This window comes from Abramis brama (genome assembly GCF_963993115.1).
Source record: "Abramis brama genome assembly, chromosome: 10".
NCBI lineage: Eukaryota > Metazoa > Chordata > Actinopteri > Cypriniformes > Leuciscidae > Abramis > Abramis brama.
Window position 1 is genome coordinate 9292400 of NC_139972.1, and position 19631 is coordinate 9312030.

General features: G+C 39.9%; 1 pseudogene across 1 annotated transcript; it reads left to right on the forward strand.

The window, feature by feature from the left end:
* Positions 1–154: 154 nt before the first annotated feature.
* On the forward strand, positions 155–16700 carry LOC311090575 (NLR family CARD domain-containing protein 3-like; annotated as a pseudogene). The gene is made up of 12 exons (XR_014609622.1): positions 155–451; positions 616–732; positions 1006–1122; positions 1393–1485; positions 5012–5125; positions 5282–7104; positions 7631–7804; positions 8224–8397; positions 14132–14305; positions 14385–14558; positions 14638–14802; positions 15479–16700. The product of XR_014609622.1 is annotated as an NLR family CARD domain-containing protein 3-like (transcript).
* Positions 16701–19631: the final 2931 nt, after the last annotated feature.

Sequence of the window (19631 nt, forward strand, 5' to 3'; positions counted from 1 at the left end):
TTAAATGCGGAACTTGTGAGATAAAAAAAAAAGAATCCTTTAAAAGTAAAAAAAATATATATATATATATATTTTAAATAGAATATAAACCCCGCAATGAGTAGCCTAAGAATACAAAAAATATATATACACAACTAGGAATAAACCAATCATTGTTTCTTCTATAAAAAGAAAATCGTTTAGTTGTAAATGAGCGTGTGACTGTTTCTCACACACACTAGGCCTACAGTTGGATCATACCAAGTAAAACCTAGTTGTGGGGGGAGCAACTAGTTTTCTGCCCTTAAAGTGAGGCATAGAAACGGTAGAAACTACTAATTAGTGCTTCTGTCCTTTCCATTCAGGGTCAGTGGAGGAGATCAGACTAATCAGATGCACGAGTGCAGAACCATGAGGACAGAATGAGTCATGTACAAAAATCCAAAGATGGAGATTGTTCTCCAGGATGCAGGTACACTCAATAAAGACAACATAATATCAACCATTTTTACATTGTTAATACACACACTCTTCCTAATTTTATTGCGAAAGACTACAGTGGATATCTTCAAAATAGAAAAGGTTGCTTTGGCTCTTTTCATCTGATGTCACTAAGCCCTATTTGCTGTATTACAGTTCAGTCCAGCAGAAGAGATCAGATTCACCAGAGCCCAGCTGTGTGTCCATGAAGAGTGACTGGTCTATGGATCCTCCACCCCAAATTAAGAGTGGAGACACACAGCCCAATCTCAGGTTTCACTTTTATTTTCAGTATATAGCCTACTAAAAATATTCTAATGTTTTGATTTTTTTTTTTTCAAGAAATATGTATGGTGAATTGATGGTACTTTTAACTTGGTTTGATGTTCTTACATTGTATTGTTCAGGTTACAGCTTTTCTATGTTCAAATTTGGAAATGCACTGTAAAAAAAAAAAAAAAATCCAAATTCTCTTTTGTTAGTAACACTTTATTTTAAAGGTTGATTAAACTATTTAACATAGAAAGAGGTTCTGTTCTGTTACAGTTTGACTCAGCAGAAGAGATCAGATTCACCAGAGCCCAGCTGTGTGTCCATGAAGAGTGACTGGTCTATGGATCCTCCACCCCAAATTAAGAGTGGAGACACACAGCCCAATCTCAGGTGTTACTTTTTTTTTTCAGTATATACTTAAAATATTCTAATGTTTTGATTTTTTTTTTTTTTTTTTTCAAGAAATATGTATGGTGAATTGATGGTACTTTTAACTTGGTTTGAAGTTCTTACATTGTATTGTTCAGGTTACAGCTTTTCTATGTTCAAATTTGGAAATGCACTGTAAAAATAAAAAATAAATCCAAATTCTCTTTTGTTAGTAACACTTAAAGGTTGATTGAACTATCTAACATAGAAAGAGGTTCTGTTCTGTTACAGTTTGACTCAGCAGAAGAGATCAGATTCACCAGAGTCCATGAAGAGTGACTGGTCTATGGATCCTCCACCCCAAATTAAGAATGGAGACAGAAGGCAGGTCTTACTGTTATGAAACAATATATATATATATATATATATATATATATATATATATATATATATATATATATATATATATAATAAATTAAATAAATAGCTGCATTTATTAATAATAATCACTATAAATATTCATTTCATCATGTAATCTATCTCATTAGCCTCACTGTATCAGTGGCTTATGACTACCAAGCTAAATAACATTTGGGTACATTCATATAAAATGGATATCGATGTGTGTTTACACAGTATTAGCATTTTATCACCACTTGAAATTATCCTTTTTATATATTTCTAATATAAAAAGTCACCTTTATTTATATAGCACTTTTTACAGTACAGATTGATTTAAAGCAGCTTTACAGAGATAACAGGAAAATAATGCAACAAAGTTTGTTGCGGCTGTACAGAAGATCTAGAAGAAAATAGCATCATAGTCCAGCTTAAGTAAGTTCAATGATGGTTCATTTCTGTTGTAAAAAAATTATTAATTTAGTTAATTTATCTATACGGCCGCTCTGAAGAAAACAGTGATGTCCTCAACCAGCTCAGTTCAGTTCTCATATTGTAACGGTCACCAGCTGGAGTGCCCTTGAGAGCCACCAGAGGGCACTCCACACCGGACTATCATTCACTCACAGACTACATTTCCCATCCTGCATCTACCTGGACTGATTACTTCATACACCTGCACTGCACTGATTACACACACACCTGCACCTCATTCACACACACATAAAAGCCACTTCCACACTCCACTTCTCTGCGAAGTATTGCATTGCCCCGGCGTACAATTTCTGAGCGTTTATTCCTGTGTTTGCTGTTCTCGTTTACTGACCTTGGACTGTGTATCTCGACTCCTGATTGTTCTCTGCCTGCCTTTACCCGGATTGTTAATTGGACTTTGCCTTTTGCTGCCTGCCCTGACTTCTGCCTGTGACCCCGATCTGCTCTGTGTTCTCTCCGTTGTTCTGTCTGCTGTTGTTTTACCCTGCCTGTCTGACCACTCTAAATAAAGCTGCAAATGGATCCCTCCTCGTCCGCTGCATCATTACAGAATACTTCGCCACATCAAGATCCAGCAGCGATGCAAACCATGGACCCAGTAATCCGTCTCTTCCGTCTCAGCCAAGGTGACCGCCCGATTGAGAACTATGTGGAGGAGTTTTGTGAGCTCTGCCATGGGGTGGACCTCAACGATGCGGTCTTAAAGGACATGTTCCGCTATGGGCTTGAGGACATGTTAGAGTACCTCATGCCTGACAACACCCCTCAATGGACTTTTATACAATATGTCGACCTCGCTCTTCGGATAAGCGGCTCGTCGTTTACTGTGGGCTTTGTGGATGAGGGGTCCCACAATCTCACAGCATCCCCTGAGCCTGCACTTCACGCCAGTCCTGCCGAGCCTGCACTTCACGCTAGTCCAGCCGAGCCTGCACTTCACGCCAGTCCAGCCGAGCCCGCACTTCACACCAGATCTGCTGAAGCCAAGGCAGTATGCGTCATGCCCGCCGCCCCTGAGACTGAGAGCATCATGCCCGCCGCGCCTGAGACAGCAAGCGACATGCCCGCCAAGCTAGAGTCTTCACCGCTGGTCCCGTCCAGCCCAAAGCCCTCTTCGTCGCTGGTCCTGCCCAGCTCAAAGCCCTCTTCGCCGCTGGTCCTGCCCAGTTCAAAGCCCTCTTCGCCGCGGGTCCTGCCCAGTTCAAAGCCCTCTTCGCCGCTGGTCCTGCCCAGCTCAGAGCCCTCTTCGCCGCTGGTCCTGCCCAGCTCAGAGCCCTCTTCGCCGCTGGTCCTGCCCAGCTCAGAGCCCTCTTCGCCGCTGGTCCTGCCCAGCTCAGAGCCCTCTTTGCCGCTGGTTCCGTCCAGGTCAAAGCCCTCTTCATCGCTGGTCCTAACCAGCTCAGAGTCCTCTTCGCCGCTGGTCCTACCCAGCTCAAAGCCCTCGCTGCCGCTGGTCCCGTCAAGCTCAGAGCGCGCTGATCCTGATCCAGAGCCAGAGCTTCACGTCAGTCCTGCCGAGCCAGAGCCAGAGCTTCACGTCAGTCCTGCCGAGCCAGAGCTTCACGTCAGTCCTGCCGAGCCAGAGCCAGAGCTTCACGTCAGTCCTGCCGAGCCAGAGCTTCACGTCACGTCCGCCCGTCCAGAGTCTCGTCCCGCCGAGACTGAATCTGTTCCTGAGCCTGAATCTGATCCTGATCCTGATCCTGAGCCTGAATCTCTTCCTCTTTCTGCGCCTGTGTCTTCGGACAAGATGGCCGACTCCACGCCTGTGTCTTCGGACAAGATGGCCGGCTCCACGCCTGTGTCTTCGGACAAGATGGCCGACTCCACGCCTGTGTCTTCGGACAAGATGGCCGAAACCACGCCTGTGTCTTCGGACAAGATGGCCACCGCCGAGCCAGTGTCTCAGGACAAGATGGTCTCCGCCGAGCCAGTGTCTCAGGACAAGATGGTCTCCGCCGAGCCAGTGTCTTCGGACAAGATGGCCGCCGCTGAGCCGGTGTCTGTTCCTGTGCCATGGTCACCTCCCTGGCCGCCTGAAGGGTTGTCTCCTCCCTGGCCTCCCGAAGGATCGTCGCCTCCCAAGTGGTCGTCGCCTCCCTGGCCGCCTGCACAGCCTGCTCCGCCCTGGCCGCCTGCACAGCCTGCTCCGCCCTGGCCGCCTGCACAGCCTGCTCCGCCCTGGCCGCCTGCACAGCCTGCTCCGCCCTGGCCGCCTGCACAGCCTGCTCCGCCCTGGCCGCCTGCATTACCGCAGTCTCAAGGTCCTCTTCCGCTCCACGGACCTGGCCCTCCATCCCGCCCCCGGATCCGCCTCCGGGCCACCTCCCACCTGGACAGTTTTGGAGCGTCTGGAAGCCGCTCTTTGGGGAGTGGCTATGTCACCAGCTGGAGTGCCCTTGAGAGCCACCAGAGGGCACTCCACACCGGACTATCATTCACTCACAGACTACATTTCCCATCCTGCATCTACCTGGACTGATTACTTCATACACCTGCACTGCACTGATTACACACACACCTGCACCTCATTCACACACACATAAAAGCCACTTCCACACTCCACTTCTCTGCGAAGTATTGCATTGCCCCGGCGTACAATTTCTGAGCGTTTATTCCTGTGTTTGCTGTTCTCGTTTACTGACCTTGGACTGTGTATCTCGACTCCTGATTGTTCTCTGCCTGCCTTTACCCGGATTGTTAATTGGACTTTGCCTTTTGCTGCCTGCCCTGACTTCTGCCTGTGACCCCGATCTGCTCTGTGTTCTCTCCGTTGTTCTGTCTGCTGTTGTTTTACCCTGCCTGTCTGACCACTCTAAATAAAGCTGCAAATGGATCCCTCCTCGTCCGCTGCATCATTACACATATAATGGTGTCAATGCAGGCAGATCAGTAATATTGTTGAATATTAAGTGTAAAAACAGCAACTAAGCTGTTTACAGAATTATTCAGTTAGTAGCACAATTCACTTTCAAAGTATCTGATTATTCTGCTGTTTTACTTCATTCTCTTTAAGGCAAATCCCGCGACCCAGACCAGATGTAACAGAACCCGTCTGTAAAAAAATAAAATATGACGAGACTATGAATAAACCACAAGAATTTGATGAAAGCACTTATCCTGGCATCAGGTAAAATACAGTATTTTGACAAATAAGAAAAATCAGTATAAACAAAAGCAGACATTCTGTTTTACATATATTATATAGAAAACAAAATAGCCTTCTCTTTTTATGGCTCTATACATGTACCTCTTGTACTTATATTCTGTTGTATTGATTTTACAGCCATGACTCTAATCATGCTGAAGTCCTCAACACATTTAGATCAAATCTGATGAAGAAGTTTGAGTGTCTGTATGAGGGAACAGCACAGCGGGGAAACCCAACACTCCTGAATGAGATCTACACAGAGCTCTACATCACAGAGAGTGAGAGTGGAGAGATCAGTAATGAACATGAGGTGAGACAGATTGAGAGGCAATCCAAGAGAGCAGCGACAGAGGAGACACCGATCAAATGCAATGACATCTTTAGACCTTTACCTGAACAAGACAAACCCATCAGAACTGTGCTGACAAAGGGAATCGCTGGCATTGGAAAAACAGTCTCTGTGCAGAAGTTCATCCTGGACTGGGCTGAAGAGAAAGAGAATCAGGACGTCCAGCTCATATTTCCACTTCCTTTCAGAGAGATCAATCTGATGAAGGACAAAACACTCAGTCTTTCAGATCTTCTTCATGTCTTTTTCCCTGAAACAAAAGAAATGGAAATATCCAGTGACAAATATAAAGTGGTGTTCATCTTTGATGGTCTGGACGAGTGTCGTCTTCCCTTAAACTTTCACAACAATGAGACTCTACAGGATCAGACCAAAGAGACCTCAGTGGATGTGCTGCTGACAAACCTCATTGTGGGGAATCTGCTTCCCTCTGCTCTCATCTGGATCACCTCCAGACCAGCAGCAGCCGATCTCGTCCCCTCTGAGTGTGTCCATCGAGTGACAGAGGTACGAGGCTTCAATGATCCACAGAAGGAGGAATACTTCAGGAAGAGAGTCAGTGATCAGAGTCTGGCCAATACAATCATCACACACCTGAAGTCATCAAGGAGCCTCTACATCATGTGCCACATCCCAGTGTTCTGCTGGATCTCAGCCACTGTTCTGGAGAAGATGTTGAGCGAAGCAGAGACTGGAGAGATTCCCAAGACTCTCACTCAGATGTACACACACTTCCTGATCCTTCAGACCAACATCAAACATGAGAAGGACTATGAGAAGAATGTGACAGATGAAGACATGATCCTCAAACTGGGGAAACTGGCTTTTCAGCAGCTTGTGAAAGGCAATGTGATCTTCTATGAGGAAGACCTGAGAGAGTGTGGCATTGATGTGACAGAAGCATCAGTTTACTCAGGATTGTGCACTCAGATCTTCAGAGAGGAGTTTGGCTGGTATCAGGGGAAAGTCTTCTGCTTTGTTCATCTGAGTGTTCAGGAACATCTAGCAGCTCTATATGTGCATCTCTCCTGTACAAACAACAACAGAAATGTGTTTGACCCAATCACCAAACAGAGCTTGCGGTCTAAAGTTAAGGACTTGTTTCAACTCAATTCACCAGAAGAAGAACATGTGTCATTATCTGAGCTTCATCAGAGAGCTGTGAAGGAGGCTCTACAGAGTTAAATGGACATCTGGACCTTTTCCTGCGGTTTCTTCTGGGTCTATTAGTAAAGTCTCATCAGATTCTCCTGCAAAGATTAATGACTCTACCAAGAAGTAGATCTGACAGCAATGAGGAAACAGTAGAGTACATTAAGGGGAAGATCAGGACCATTGACTCTCCGGAGAAAGCCATCAATCTGTTCCACTGTCTGAATGAACTGGGTGATCTTTCACTAGTGGAGGAAATACAACAGTCTCTGAAATCTGGAACATTGGCTGAAGTCAAACTCTCTTCATCTCAGTGGTCAGCTTTAGTCTTTGTGTTGTTGACATCAGAGCAAGTGATGGATGTGTTTGAGCTGAATAAATTTGTTGCAAAAAAAAGATTTGCAGATAAAGTTCTCCGGAGACTGCTTCCTGTGATTAAAGAATCCAGATTAGCACGGTAAGTGACAGATGATCTTTTAAAACATTTTACAGACAGAGTGCTGGCCCTCATGCTGTTGGATCTATGATTTTCTGTTAGTATGACCCATGTTTTTAATGACTTGAGAGGGGAATAGTGATGCGACCTATAATCAGAGCCTTTCTTCTAGTTTTGATACCATATTTTGATATTTGAGACCATACTCCTCTGTGGTTTAACATTTACTATTGTAATATTCTGTTGATCTGTAAAATTAAATTATTATTATTTATCAGTATCAATGATATAAAAAAAGAGAAAAAAAGGGGCATCTCTAGATAAATAATTTACACATCTATAATAATATTAAATATATAACGAAATAATCAGTTCATACATATGATATTTATAAATAAAATAATTTGATTTTAGACAGACAAGGAAAATTAAGGCCCTGGAACCACTGTGCAGTGCTACAGGTTATCCGTCAACTGAACGTATGTTGCATTCACAGCAACAGTTTTTACTGTTACTGTGTTCAATTTATTGTTTTCAATCTCTACAGTTTGGATGACTGTAATATCACAGATGAAGGTTGTTTCACTCTGGCTTCAGCTCTGAGATCAAACCCCTCAAACCTGAGAGATTTGGATTTGTCTGAGAATAAACTACGAGATTCTGGTGTGAAGCGTCTATCTGATGGACTGAAGGATCCTCATTGTAAACTGCAGAAACTGAAGTAAGATCTTCTGTTTGATGTTTTTCGTGAATTTCATATAAAAAAAGAAAAATGAATTCTTATGAAATAATTTAAAAATCTAGATTGAAAATGGGATTTAATATCATGATATTTGATATATCTGTGAAGATAATTTGAGAAAAAATAAACATAATAATTTTTTTTATAAAAACTCACCAAAGTGTTTGTCACAGTCAGGACTTGGATAATTTAATATTATGTTATGGACTGTATTTATTTGTTATATCAGCACTTGCTTTAATATACTTGCATAAACATGGCCAAATAAATCACATTTACATACACAGTGTAAATTTTTACAGTGTAAGTACAGTGATATTTACAGACATAGATATTTATAATTTAAAAAAGGACATATTAACTTAAATCTACTAAGAGTTTCATTTTTCTTTTGGCAGTCTGTACCATTGTGGTGTCACAGATGAAGGTTGTGCTGCTCTGGCTTCAGCTCTGAGATCAAACCCTGAACACCTGAGAGATCTGAATTTCACTGAAAATAAAATTGGAGATTTGGGACTAAAGCTCCTTTCTGATGTCCTGAAAGATTCTCTCTGTGTACTAGAGAAACTGAGGTAAGATCATTATCAAAAACATTCATTTATATTAAATGTCATTAATAAATCGCATCAAAGTAAAAAAATGTACAGCATAATTTGTCACTTCCATTAAGTAAAAAAATAAATAAAAATACAAGGATCTTCAGATAAATACAGTATATTAGTAATAGGATGTATCTCTATCTAAAGGCACTTTTGCATAGAGAAACATTGACATCTTGTTTACATTTAGTCATTTAGCAGACGCCTTTGTCCAAAGCGTTAGAAATAATTATAATATTATTATAATTATTTATTATATTATAATTATAATAATGATTAGAAATAATGCACAATAAAAATAGTCTGCTCATATTTCTTCTCAAGCTCTTCACTGATGTTGTTTCCTTGGTAAACATAGTATACTAATAAAAAAAAAACTTTATTTAAGAACCGTTAGTTGTGGTGGAAATTACACAGCTGTGTCAGTCATAATTTACACTACCGTTCATTAAATTGATCAAAAGTGAATGTAAAGAAATTTACAGTTTTTTTTTATTCGCTTTGGTACTATTTTTCACAAGTTAGGTGTACATTTTCAAAACTCTTAGTGCTAATATCACAACAGATCATCAAAAGTGCACTTTTTTCAAACATTTCATCATGTTTTCAATTGTGTTAGCACAATACACAAAATCACAAAGTATCCTTTTCACAACACAAAATAAGTGTTTCATCTACATAAATGTTTCATTCACAGTCACTGCCTTTCATAAAGCTCTTACTATCAAACTTTTGATTTGCATCTCTTCTTGTTCAGTTTAATACATGTGTCTATTATTTAATCCAACTGATCTTAAAGGTTAATCAATGAATCATTTGGGACACCTATAGATTTCTATAGAAATTGATTCTATATACAGTTTCTATAGAACTTGTTTGCAATTTCCGATATGGATAACCAAATGTAATGAATTCTTTTAAGTGATTTATAGATAATAACCACCATGATGTTCAAAGTGTGTGCACACGCATGTGTGTGTGTGTGTGTGTGTGTGTGTGTGTGTGAGAGAGAGAGAAAGAGAGAGAGAGAGAGAGAGAGAGATACAGAGAAATTTGCCATTTGTGCAAATACTGTAAAGCAGAATAGAGTATAAGGGAGAGGAAACAGTCAATGACTGTTAAAGATCAGATTGATCAGAGATGCATCAGTAGAAGGGAGACAGATGGCATAAAATACAGCATTTTACATTACAGTATGTATGCAATACTGTAAACAGATTACCATGGTAGAGACTGCCGAATTACTGTAACTCAACCTTCATCTGTAAAGGTCCACTACAGTATAGATTCAGTCAAACGGTGTAGAGTGAAATCATTTACTGTATTGCAGCAAACTCTGTTAGGACAGAACCTCATGCACTTCATCACACCTTTTGATAACACACTGGATAGATACTATTACAAACATTATGGATTCAATTACTTCTAATGTGGCAACTGTATTACTGTAATTATTTCAGCAACAACGGTGATTTGAAACATGTATCTTGCATTGTTTGCTGTTGAATTAGCTGATTGTTAAAAGTACTAAACTGAAAGAAGGTCATACTGTTGTGTTTCTGTGATTAAACCAAATGTTCTCATTACATATTACAATAATCTTGTGTTTGAAACAATGATTATGTGGACTGAAAAGTGTATAATTGTAATGAAAGCATGAGATCAGGTTTTGAAAGAATGACTAGCTGTGTTACAAGTGTGATCAGTTTGGATTTTTGTACTAAGAGTTTTGAAAATGTACACCTTACTTGTGAAAATAGTACCAAAGCGAATAAAAAAAACAGTAATATGTCACAAATTTCTATTTCAAATAAATGGTGTTCTTTTGAACTTTCTATTCATAAAAGAATCCTGGAAGAAATTTATCACAGTTTCCACAAAAATATGAAGCAGCACAACTGTTTTCAACATTGATAATAATCTTTTTTTTCTTGAGCAGTAAATCATCATATTATACTGATTTATGAAGGATCATGTGACACTGAAGACTAGAGTAATGTTGCTGAAAATTCAGCTTTGATCACAGGAAACATCTTAACATATAATACAATACAAACTGTTAATTTACATTTAAAAATAATTTTACACAATATTTGACTCTTTTTGATCAAATAAATTCAATTCAATTCAAATTTATTTGTATAGCGCTTTTCACAATTTGTTTCAAAGCAGCTTTACAGAAAGTGCATTTCAGAAATGTACATAGAAAAATAAAGTTAGTTAATCATGTATTAATTTAGGGCATAATATATCGCCAGCGTCGAGTCGTCTCTTCACGGGTGTTGGGGCATCTGAAGTCTCCATGAGAAGCTGGATACAAACTGGAACTGACGAACTCTATTTACCGAACTCTAGTGTCCCGAGATAACAACAGAAAAGCAGATGGGAAATAATTAGCATAGCTGCTGTTCATAATATTAATGCATTTGATCCGATTTAACTGTAGTATAAAAGGTAATCATTATGTGAATGCTTGGCTAAAGAGATGCGTCTTTAATCAAGTTTTAAACTGGGACAGCGAGTCTGAGCCTCAAACAATATTAGGAAGGCCATTCCAGAGTTTAGGAGCTAAATGTGAAAATGCCCTCCCTCCTTTAGTGGACTTAGATATCCTAGGAATGACCAGAAGCCTTGAATTTAGTGATCTTAAAGAGCGCGATGGATTGTAGGGTGATAGAAGATCCGTTAAATACACTGGAGCTAAACCATTTAGGGCTCTATAGGTCAGTAGTAATACTTTGTAAATGCAGCCTTGTTGAGAACAATACCCCCAGTTTCACAGACCAGGCTTAAGTCTAGTCCCAGACTAAAATGCATGTTTGAGCTGTTTGATTTGTCAATTCCATATTGTTTTGTCACACAAGTAATGTTTTTTTATGGAACGGTTAAAAGAATCATTAGCTTAAAGGCAGGGTAGGTAGGACTATATAAAAATAAAAGATCCAAATTTGTTAAAACTTTCTATATATATCAATACATAATTAAAATGTAAGTACTCTGAAAAAAAGAGTATAAAAATCAAGTGACTCTAGACCGTTTAATCTGTATTAAACACAGCTCATTATTTCGATTCGGGACGAATCAAAGGATTGGCTTAGGCGACTGTCACTCTCTCTCGCAACCATGGCAACCACCCTTTTGCCACGGGATCTGCCCTCTTGCGCGCGCACGTTTGATTTGAGGAATTCGAGAGGCACGGAACCTAGGAATAGCAAAACAATGGCAGACAAAGAGCAATCAAAATTCACATTACCGGCATGCAGTTAGTGAAGGCAAACAAGGCAAAAAAAGAAGACAGTACAAGAAAAGGCAATGAACAAAAAGTCTTTGGATAAACAAAGAAATAAAACGCGTGTCAATATCATCGTGGCTTTCCAGCGACCACCCCGTCCTCAGCCTCTACTTCCTCGGACCCTAGTTGCACGCCACGGCCTCTTGCACGACCTCCTCTGCTTCGCCCTAAAATTATTTTTATTTTACAAAAGGACATTTTACAAACCTACATTTTGCGCATGTGCTCCTGCATGCACTTTTCCAGTCACAACACAGCAATCAAAGGAGGACGCGCTGAAAACTGTAATGCTGTTCTCTTCCATCATAACTCGTACTGAGAAGGTTTGAGTTGCAAAGGAATTTGTGACTGTTTCAGCTGTTCAACCACATCAAAGTTTCGTAATTAGTAAGTCCGTGCTTTTTCTCTTTTTGTTCTTATGTGCTGAAGGGCTGCTGTGCCTTGGTGAAACGGTGTTTGTACGTACGTGAAGAGCTCTTTTCCAAAACGCCATAAACCTAAAAAGCTGCCTCAAAGAACCAGCAAAAGTAATGATTATGAATGTGTAAAATATTGCAATAAGACATTTTAATTGTTTATTAATTTCTGTGTCGGCTGCAAAGATGAAGTTGACGATATTTGACTCGCGATCTTCGCAGTAGGCTAGTGAACGCATGCACCGGAGAAATGCACATTTAGGCTACATAGTTTTATTTTGTTTTGGATGGTTTTGTTTAGAACCAGATTTCTGTAAATATATTCCACATTTTTTAGGCCTGTGAGGCGAGGCTACGGTTCGGTTCACGATGATATAATCTCCAGTTCAAGCACCTTATGTTGTGATTGATAGCCTATATTTACTTTATGTATTTAATCCAGGAATGAAAATATTAATGAATTAATGAAAAAAAAAATATTAAAATTAAGATACAATTAATACAAAACGAAATTCGTTTTAAAGAAAGGCTTTGTGCTTTCTGTTTTGAGGTCTCTGTTAAAGTTTGAAAGTCTTAGTGCAGCTTTCAGAGCGCTCGCGTCCATAATGGAGAACTGTCAAGTAATATTGTTTTTTCCTCATAAATGCAAACACGAAAAATAAAAGACAAAAACTTTTTTAAAAAGACAAACCATAAATTTAGAAGAAAAAAAAAAGATGGATTTATAGCGTTTTGGGGGAAAAATGAATGGATTTATACTGTTTTGAAAATGTTATTTTTTTTTTACTTTGAATTGATCATCAACAATATTGTTGTTTGATTTAATAATCACTGTTGCAAGAAGTGCCTAGTTAAGTTTTTTTTTTTTTTTTTTTTTTTTTGTAAGTGGAAAAAGTAGGGGCTGCCACAGATTCTGTTTAGTTAGCTCCTTTATTGTTTTTTTCTATAGCCTAGAATAATATAGGTCAAATGCAGCAAGTCAAAAGACCAACTGGACCTTTTTTGCCAGTTTGCTCACATTTCTTTGAAGGATGGCAAAAATATCGCCTGAATATCGATATCTAGATATTGGAAAAAAATATCGAGATATTCATTTTTGTCAATATCTCCCACCCCTACATGCAGAACACCATATATGTTATGAATCTTACACGAAATTCATCTTCAGCACAATATAACTGATGGTAATGTAAAAAAGTGTATCAATGCAACCTGTTTTTAGCTTATATAACTAGCTCGTTAACGAATCAAAAAATATATATATTTTAAATTTACCAATATCAATATGCTAGCTTGATAGTGAGTACTAAAATACATCTTATTTGTTTATATTCATAAGCAATTAGCGTTAGATTTTTTTATTACATGTGATTCTGACATGATGTCACTACATGCACTGTGCTCCTTCCTCTCTGCTTCTCTCAGGTAAATAATGCGTCTTCAGCTCAGCGGTTGGAGTCGCGCGTTCATGTGTTTTGGGGGCGTGGCTTTGGAAGGAGCCCAGAAGGGAGGGGGTGGAGTGAATGGAAATAATGAACTGTCTTTAAAACAGTCCTGAGAGGTCTACAGACACTCGATTTTTATACTTTCTTTTTCAGAGTACTTACATTTTAATTATGTATTGATATGTACATAAAGTTTAAACAAATTTGAAAAAGAAGTTTTTTAGACCATTCCTACCTACCCTGCCTTTAATGTCCTAATTTTGAAACCAGAGCCTTAGACTTTTCTATGTTAAAAACATTAAACCCTAAACTTTTGGTTTACTTTTAATAATAATAAAAAGAAAAACATGAACATAAAAGTGCCAAAGAAATACCTAATAATAGTAGTAGTACATTTACCAGTAATAAACTATTGATTGTAAAACATGGAATTAACAAAGATTCTGTCATAGTACCTTTGTGACAGTTCTGTAAAAACAAAAGTACTTGACGTAGTTCGTGACAGTTTAAGTCTGTAGTTGTTTCACAGAGTGAAAAATGTGTGTTCTTTGCAGGTTGTTGAACTGTGGTGTCACAGATGAAGGTTTTGCTGCTCTGGCTTCAGCTCTGAGATCAAACCCTGAACACCTGAGACATCTGGATCTGTCTCAGAATAAAATCGGAGACTCTGGAGTGATTGCTCTCTCTGCGGGACTGGAGGATCCTCTCTGCAGATTAGAGAAACTGAAGTATAATGATCTGACTGACATGAGATTCACTAGTGTTTATAATTACGTTGTTGCTAAACAGTGTGTTTGTTCATTGCAGGTTGATGAACTGTGGTCTCACAGATGAAGGTTTTGCTGCTCTGGCTTCAGCTCTGAGATCAAACCCCTCACACCTGAGACATCTGGATCTTTCTCAGAATAAAATCGGAGACTCTGGAGTGATTGCTCTCTCTGCTGGACTGGAGGATCCTCTCTGCAGATTAGAGAAACTGAAGTATAATGATCTGACTGACATGAGATTCACTAGTGTTTATAATTACGTTGTTACTAAACAGTGTGTTTGTTCATTGCAGGTTGTTGAACTGTGGTCTCACAGATGAAGGTTGTGCTACTCTGACTTCAGCTCTGAGATCAAACCCTGAACACCTGAGACATCTGGATCTGTCTCTTAATAAACTAGATCCACGAGTCAGAGTCTCTACTCTACAGTATATACTGGAAAAACTGAAAAACCTGCTGTGAGTCTGATACATGTTTTTAAAGGGGGCTATATTGTAGAAGTCAAAAACTCTTGTTACTAGCAACACTGGTGGCTGTTAATTGAACTGCAGCCAGCAACTTATTGCTTGTGCTCTTGCTCGTGAACACACGAGATGCAAACAAGCCTCAGCCAAAACAGTGACTGAAAGTGATTCACTGACATGTCGACAGATGAGGTTAATTAAAATGACACTGTTATGATCGTTTCCTTTGGATTTTACCGGCAAAACCGGCCCAAGTCCTTCACATAAAAATATAATTCTACAGACAACCTCGGAAGTCAGGGAAGGTCTTGTTTTCTTTTTCATTTAGCTACAAGCTGTTCACACTTTGGCAAAAAAAAAGAAAAAAAAAAGATACATGAACATTTTTACTTACAGCCCCTCTTAAGTATAACATGTCAATATCTTTTTTGGAGCAAAGCAATAAACAGCCTTCATATGTATATAAATTATGCTTTAGCTGAGTGGAAGTTTTTGCACTATAAATTGCATTAATATGAATTAAATCCTGCTTAATATTTTGATGAGACTGGCCCGCAAGAATATCAACATTGTATTTTTAAACAGATTTTGGTTTGTTGTCTACTAGTATGTAATGTGACAGCAGTAATGTCTCATACTCATATGTGTCTGTCTGTGTGTTTTATTGCAGGATTCTCACTATTTAGACGTCAGTTCAGTTTTCTCGGGATCAGCTGATGGTGAAAAAGGAGCAGAGACTGAAAACAGAGTTGCCACTGCAATCACACTGATTTGTGATTTAAAGTCCCCTGCAGTCAATAATCTTATCCCTTAAAAATTATCTTTGATAATGAAAATGACAGATTTAAATGTTTTTTTTTCCTTTTAAAATATATATTTTTAAATATATGAAATGTAACTCTACACCCTTGCTTCCTGTAGTACATGTGGAACCATGAATATGCTAATTCGTCAAGCCGTGAAAATAGTTACAAATGGGGACAAATGTGAACTGAGCATTCTCAGATTCAAAAAATTAAAGGGTAACTAAACCCTAAAGCAACTTTTTTTAGTTAATGATCTGTAAGACTGGGGCTTTATTAGTGCTGTTCATTGTTTTTAGTACATTTTTTGACATTTGGGTATAAAGTGTTTTAATTCTACAATATATGGTGTAAAAACGTCTGAGTGCTGCCCTCTTCAGGTTGAACGGTGGCTACTGCAGTAGAATTTTCCTATTGGATGTTGTGGTACTGCGTGATGTAAGCAGGTACGAGCTCACCACGCCCTTGGCAGTAGGTCAAAAACCATAGGTCAAAACCACTGTAGCGAGTCAGGAGTTGGAATTGCGTATATTGCGTATACAATCAGGATTGCGTATATTAGCATCTAGTTAGCATAGCATTTATATAGTTATTTCGATTATTTTAGATTATTTTGCATAGCCTAGGTAGTTAAGCAGCAGTTAGTGTAGTATTGTTAGAAGCATAGATAGTTAGTGGCATAGTATTGCATCAGTTAGGATAGCTTCAAGTTAGCGTCGATTTTTAGCATTAGCTTTATCTGTATTTTTGTACAGTGGTGGTGTAGCAGTGTTGCAGGTTGCAAAAGCACTGCTTGCACTGTAAAGCGGCACAGTGCCATGCGCTGCTCCTCCTGCATGGGACTCCATCACTGCAGTGGTGTCTGATGTGAGTGAGCATATATTTTTAGTCACAATTTATGTTCTTTCCTATTAGGCTAAAGTTAAGCCTCTGGGGTCGGCAAACGTGCCGGCGCGTTTTGCTGGATTTTTTCACATGGCAGCAAAATAGAGTCTTCAATGTTTACTTTTTTATGTGTTCACTTACAGTCGAAACAAAACATTGTGCTTTTGTAAAATAAACAAAAATAAACAGGGTATGCTTTCTGCCTCTCCGTCTCCGTGAACTTTTTTTCTGGAGCACGTCTCTAAACTTAAATAAAACTAGTCATAAACAAGGCATAAGCAATATCTTAATACACAGGCATAAGCAATATCTTAACAAACATTTAAGTCTCTGCTATTAAATTACATATTTCAAAACAAAACACTCATTTTCAGTCAATCTCATGTTAATCTTGAGTACCTATAGAGTAGTATTGCATTCTTCATATCTCCAAAAAGTCGCTGATAGCTAACAACACAAAGACAGAAGCAGATTTACTCACCGCCTGTGGTTCCAACGCACCACCGTGAACCTTTATCGGGACTGCTCCATCCTTAAGCATTAGATCTGCAAATCCGGCGTCGAACTGGGCTTTGTTTTAAAACAATCATCATCGAAATGCAGGGAACAAACAGTCTTACACAACTCCGTTGATGCTCTGGAAAAACAAACTCCATCCACTGGTCCCTTAACGCCGGGTTCTTTGGGAATCTGTGCAGGGTTGTCTTGCCCTGGCAACCAAAAACACACTTCTTTGGTGAGTATTGACTTCCCTAAAGCCGAGCACAGCGCTTTGATGGCGTACTGCTTTCGCTCTCTTCTCCCTCTGGTCTACGAGTGCGTGCGCCCGCGCTATTCCGGGAGAAGTGCCCTTAGGACCCATATAAGGAAATTCCACCCCATCTGACGTCACACATGACCATACTCGAAAAAAGGCTTGTTCGACTTCATGCAGCTCTGCGCAGACCGATCGGCGGCTGACTTGAAGCAGTGCATGCCGGTTAGAAATTTTGTCCGACTTGATCCAGCGCCGACGCCACGTGACTGTGACGTATGCCATCAAAGTACCGCGAGAATGATTCGAGAGTAGCCGGAGAACTCAGCCCGCGCAGCTTCTCAAGAGCGGCTGCAGGAGCTCTGATGACGACACAGCTGTTCCACGATTGGCCGGATTCACCGCATGACAACGATCACGTGTGTTTCGTGTTTATTCGAACACCTTTAGTTCCTCTAAAGCTCACAAATCTGTTTTTTATAACAGTAAACACTCTTTTCATGTAGTTGTGATGTTATATTGTGTCATGTTTATCAAATTAAAACTTTAAAAAATGTAGTCTCCACTTCATTGATAGTAGCTTAAGTTGAACTTGATTCTTGTTCAAATAGATGCTGTATGAAGCAGTAGCCTACATAAAGTATTGAATGAAAATGTCTCTGAAACATCTGTGTATTATTTGGCAAATATTGCATTTATTTCACTTCAGCTGTGGTAAAGTATGCAAACACCACGTGAGCGGTCACTACGGGAACCAGAGAGTGTCCGACTTCACGTCTCCGTTTGCAGCTCCTCCCCGCCTGCACGCGGCTACTCTCGCCGATCGGTTACATCCAGCCGCAGCCGATGTCGAACACACCTAAAAACTTTCTGAAACTTGTGACAAACCGGAAGGAGTATTTTTGGTACAGAAATACTCCTTCAAACGTACAATTTAATTTTTGAAACTTTGTCCATGTTTAGCATGGGAATTCAACTCTTTAACAGTGTAAAAAACTCAGTATGCATGAAATAACATTTCACCCCCCCCCCCCCTTTAAGTAGGCCTACTTATGATTAGATTAGCCACTAGTCATGAACCTATCTATCATTGAGACCCACTCAGCATTTGATCACTGAATTTACAGAAATCATTTCACTTTTAAGAAGTTTTCTCAACATTGCAACAAATAATAAAATTAATTCATGGTTCTATGATGTCGGTTAATGGTCACATGACTTGCAGGTATGTCAATCATTAGGCTTGTTCGACTTCATGCAGTTCTGCGCAGACCGATCGGCGGCTGACTTGAAGCAGTGCATGCCGGTTAGAAATTTTGTCCGACTTGATACAGCGCCGACGCCACGTGACTGTGACGTATGCCATCAAAGTACCGCGAGAGCAATTCGAGAGTAGCCGGAGAACTCAGCCAGCGCAGCTTCTCAAGAGCGGCTGCACTGGGCTGCACGTGGGCTGATGACGACACAGCTGTTCCACGATTGGCCGGATTCACCGCATGATAACGATCACGTGTGTTTCGTGTTTATTCGAACACCTTAGTTCCTCTAAAGTTCACAAATCAGTTTTTTTTTATAACAGTAAACACTCTTTTCATGTCGTTGTCATGTTATATTGTGTCATGTTTATCAAATTAAAACTGCTTAAAAAACGTAGACTCCACTTCATTGATAGTATAGCTTATGTTGAACTTTATTCTTGTTCAAACAGACGCTGTATGAAGCAGTCTGCCTAAAGTATTGAATGAAAATGTCTCAGAAACATCTGTGTATTATTTGGCAAATATTGCATTTATTTCACTTCAGCTGTGGTAAAGTATGCAAACACCACGTGAGCGGTCACTACGGGAACCAGAAAGTGTCCGACTTCACGTCTCCGTTTGCAGCTCCTCCCCGCCTGCACGCGGCTACTCTCGCCGATCGGTTGCATCCAGCCGCAGCCGATGTCGAACACACCTATAATGACCGCCGCTAGCGTAGCTAGCGAAAGCGGTCATATAGGGATTGTCAAAGTTTTTTTTTTTTTTTTTTCCGTCAATCTACTGAATTTTCCGTCAACGATACCAGGGACACCGAAACACCGGGGAACATGAAATTTGGTGGGCATGTAGCCCCACTAGACTTTTACGGAAAAATTTCGTTTGGTCCCCGGGGGCATTTCTTTATTTTCCCACTTGGGGTCAGTATCTCCTTTAGTGTTTCTTTTGGGTTCTTCTTCGCGTGTTCTTCTCATAGGTTCTTCTCGGCGCTCTGTTGTGATGTGCTGACGCAGCAGGAAAAAAGTTTGTTACACGCGGTGTGACAAAATGTCCGGAGGTCAGGTGTTGACATTCCTCACTCTTCTCAGTCCCCTTATATCTTTGGGAAGCTTGGACATGCCATAA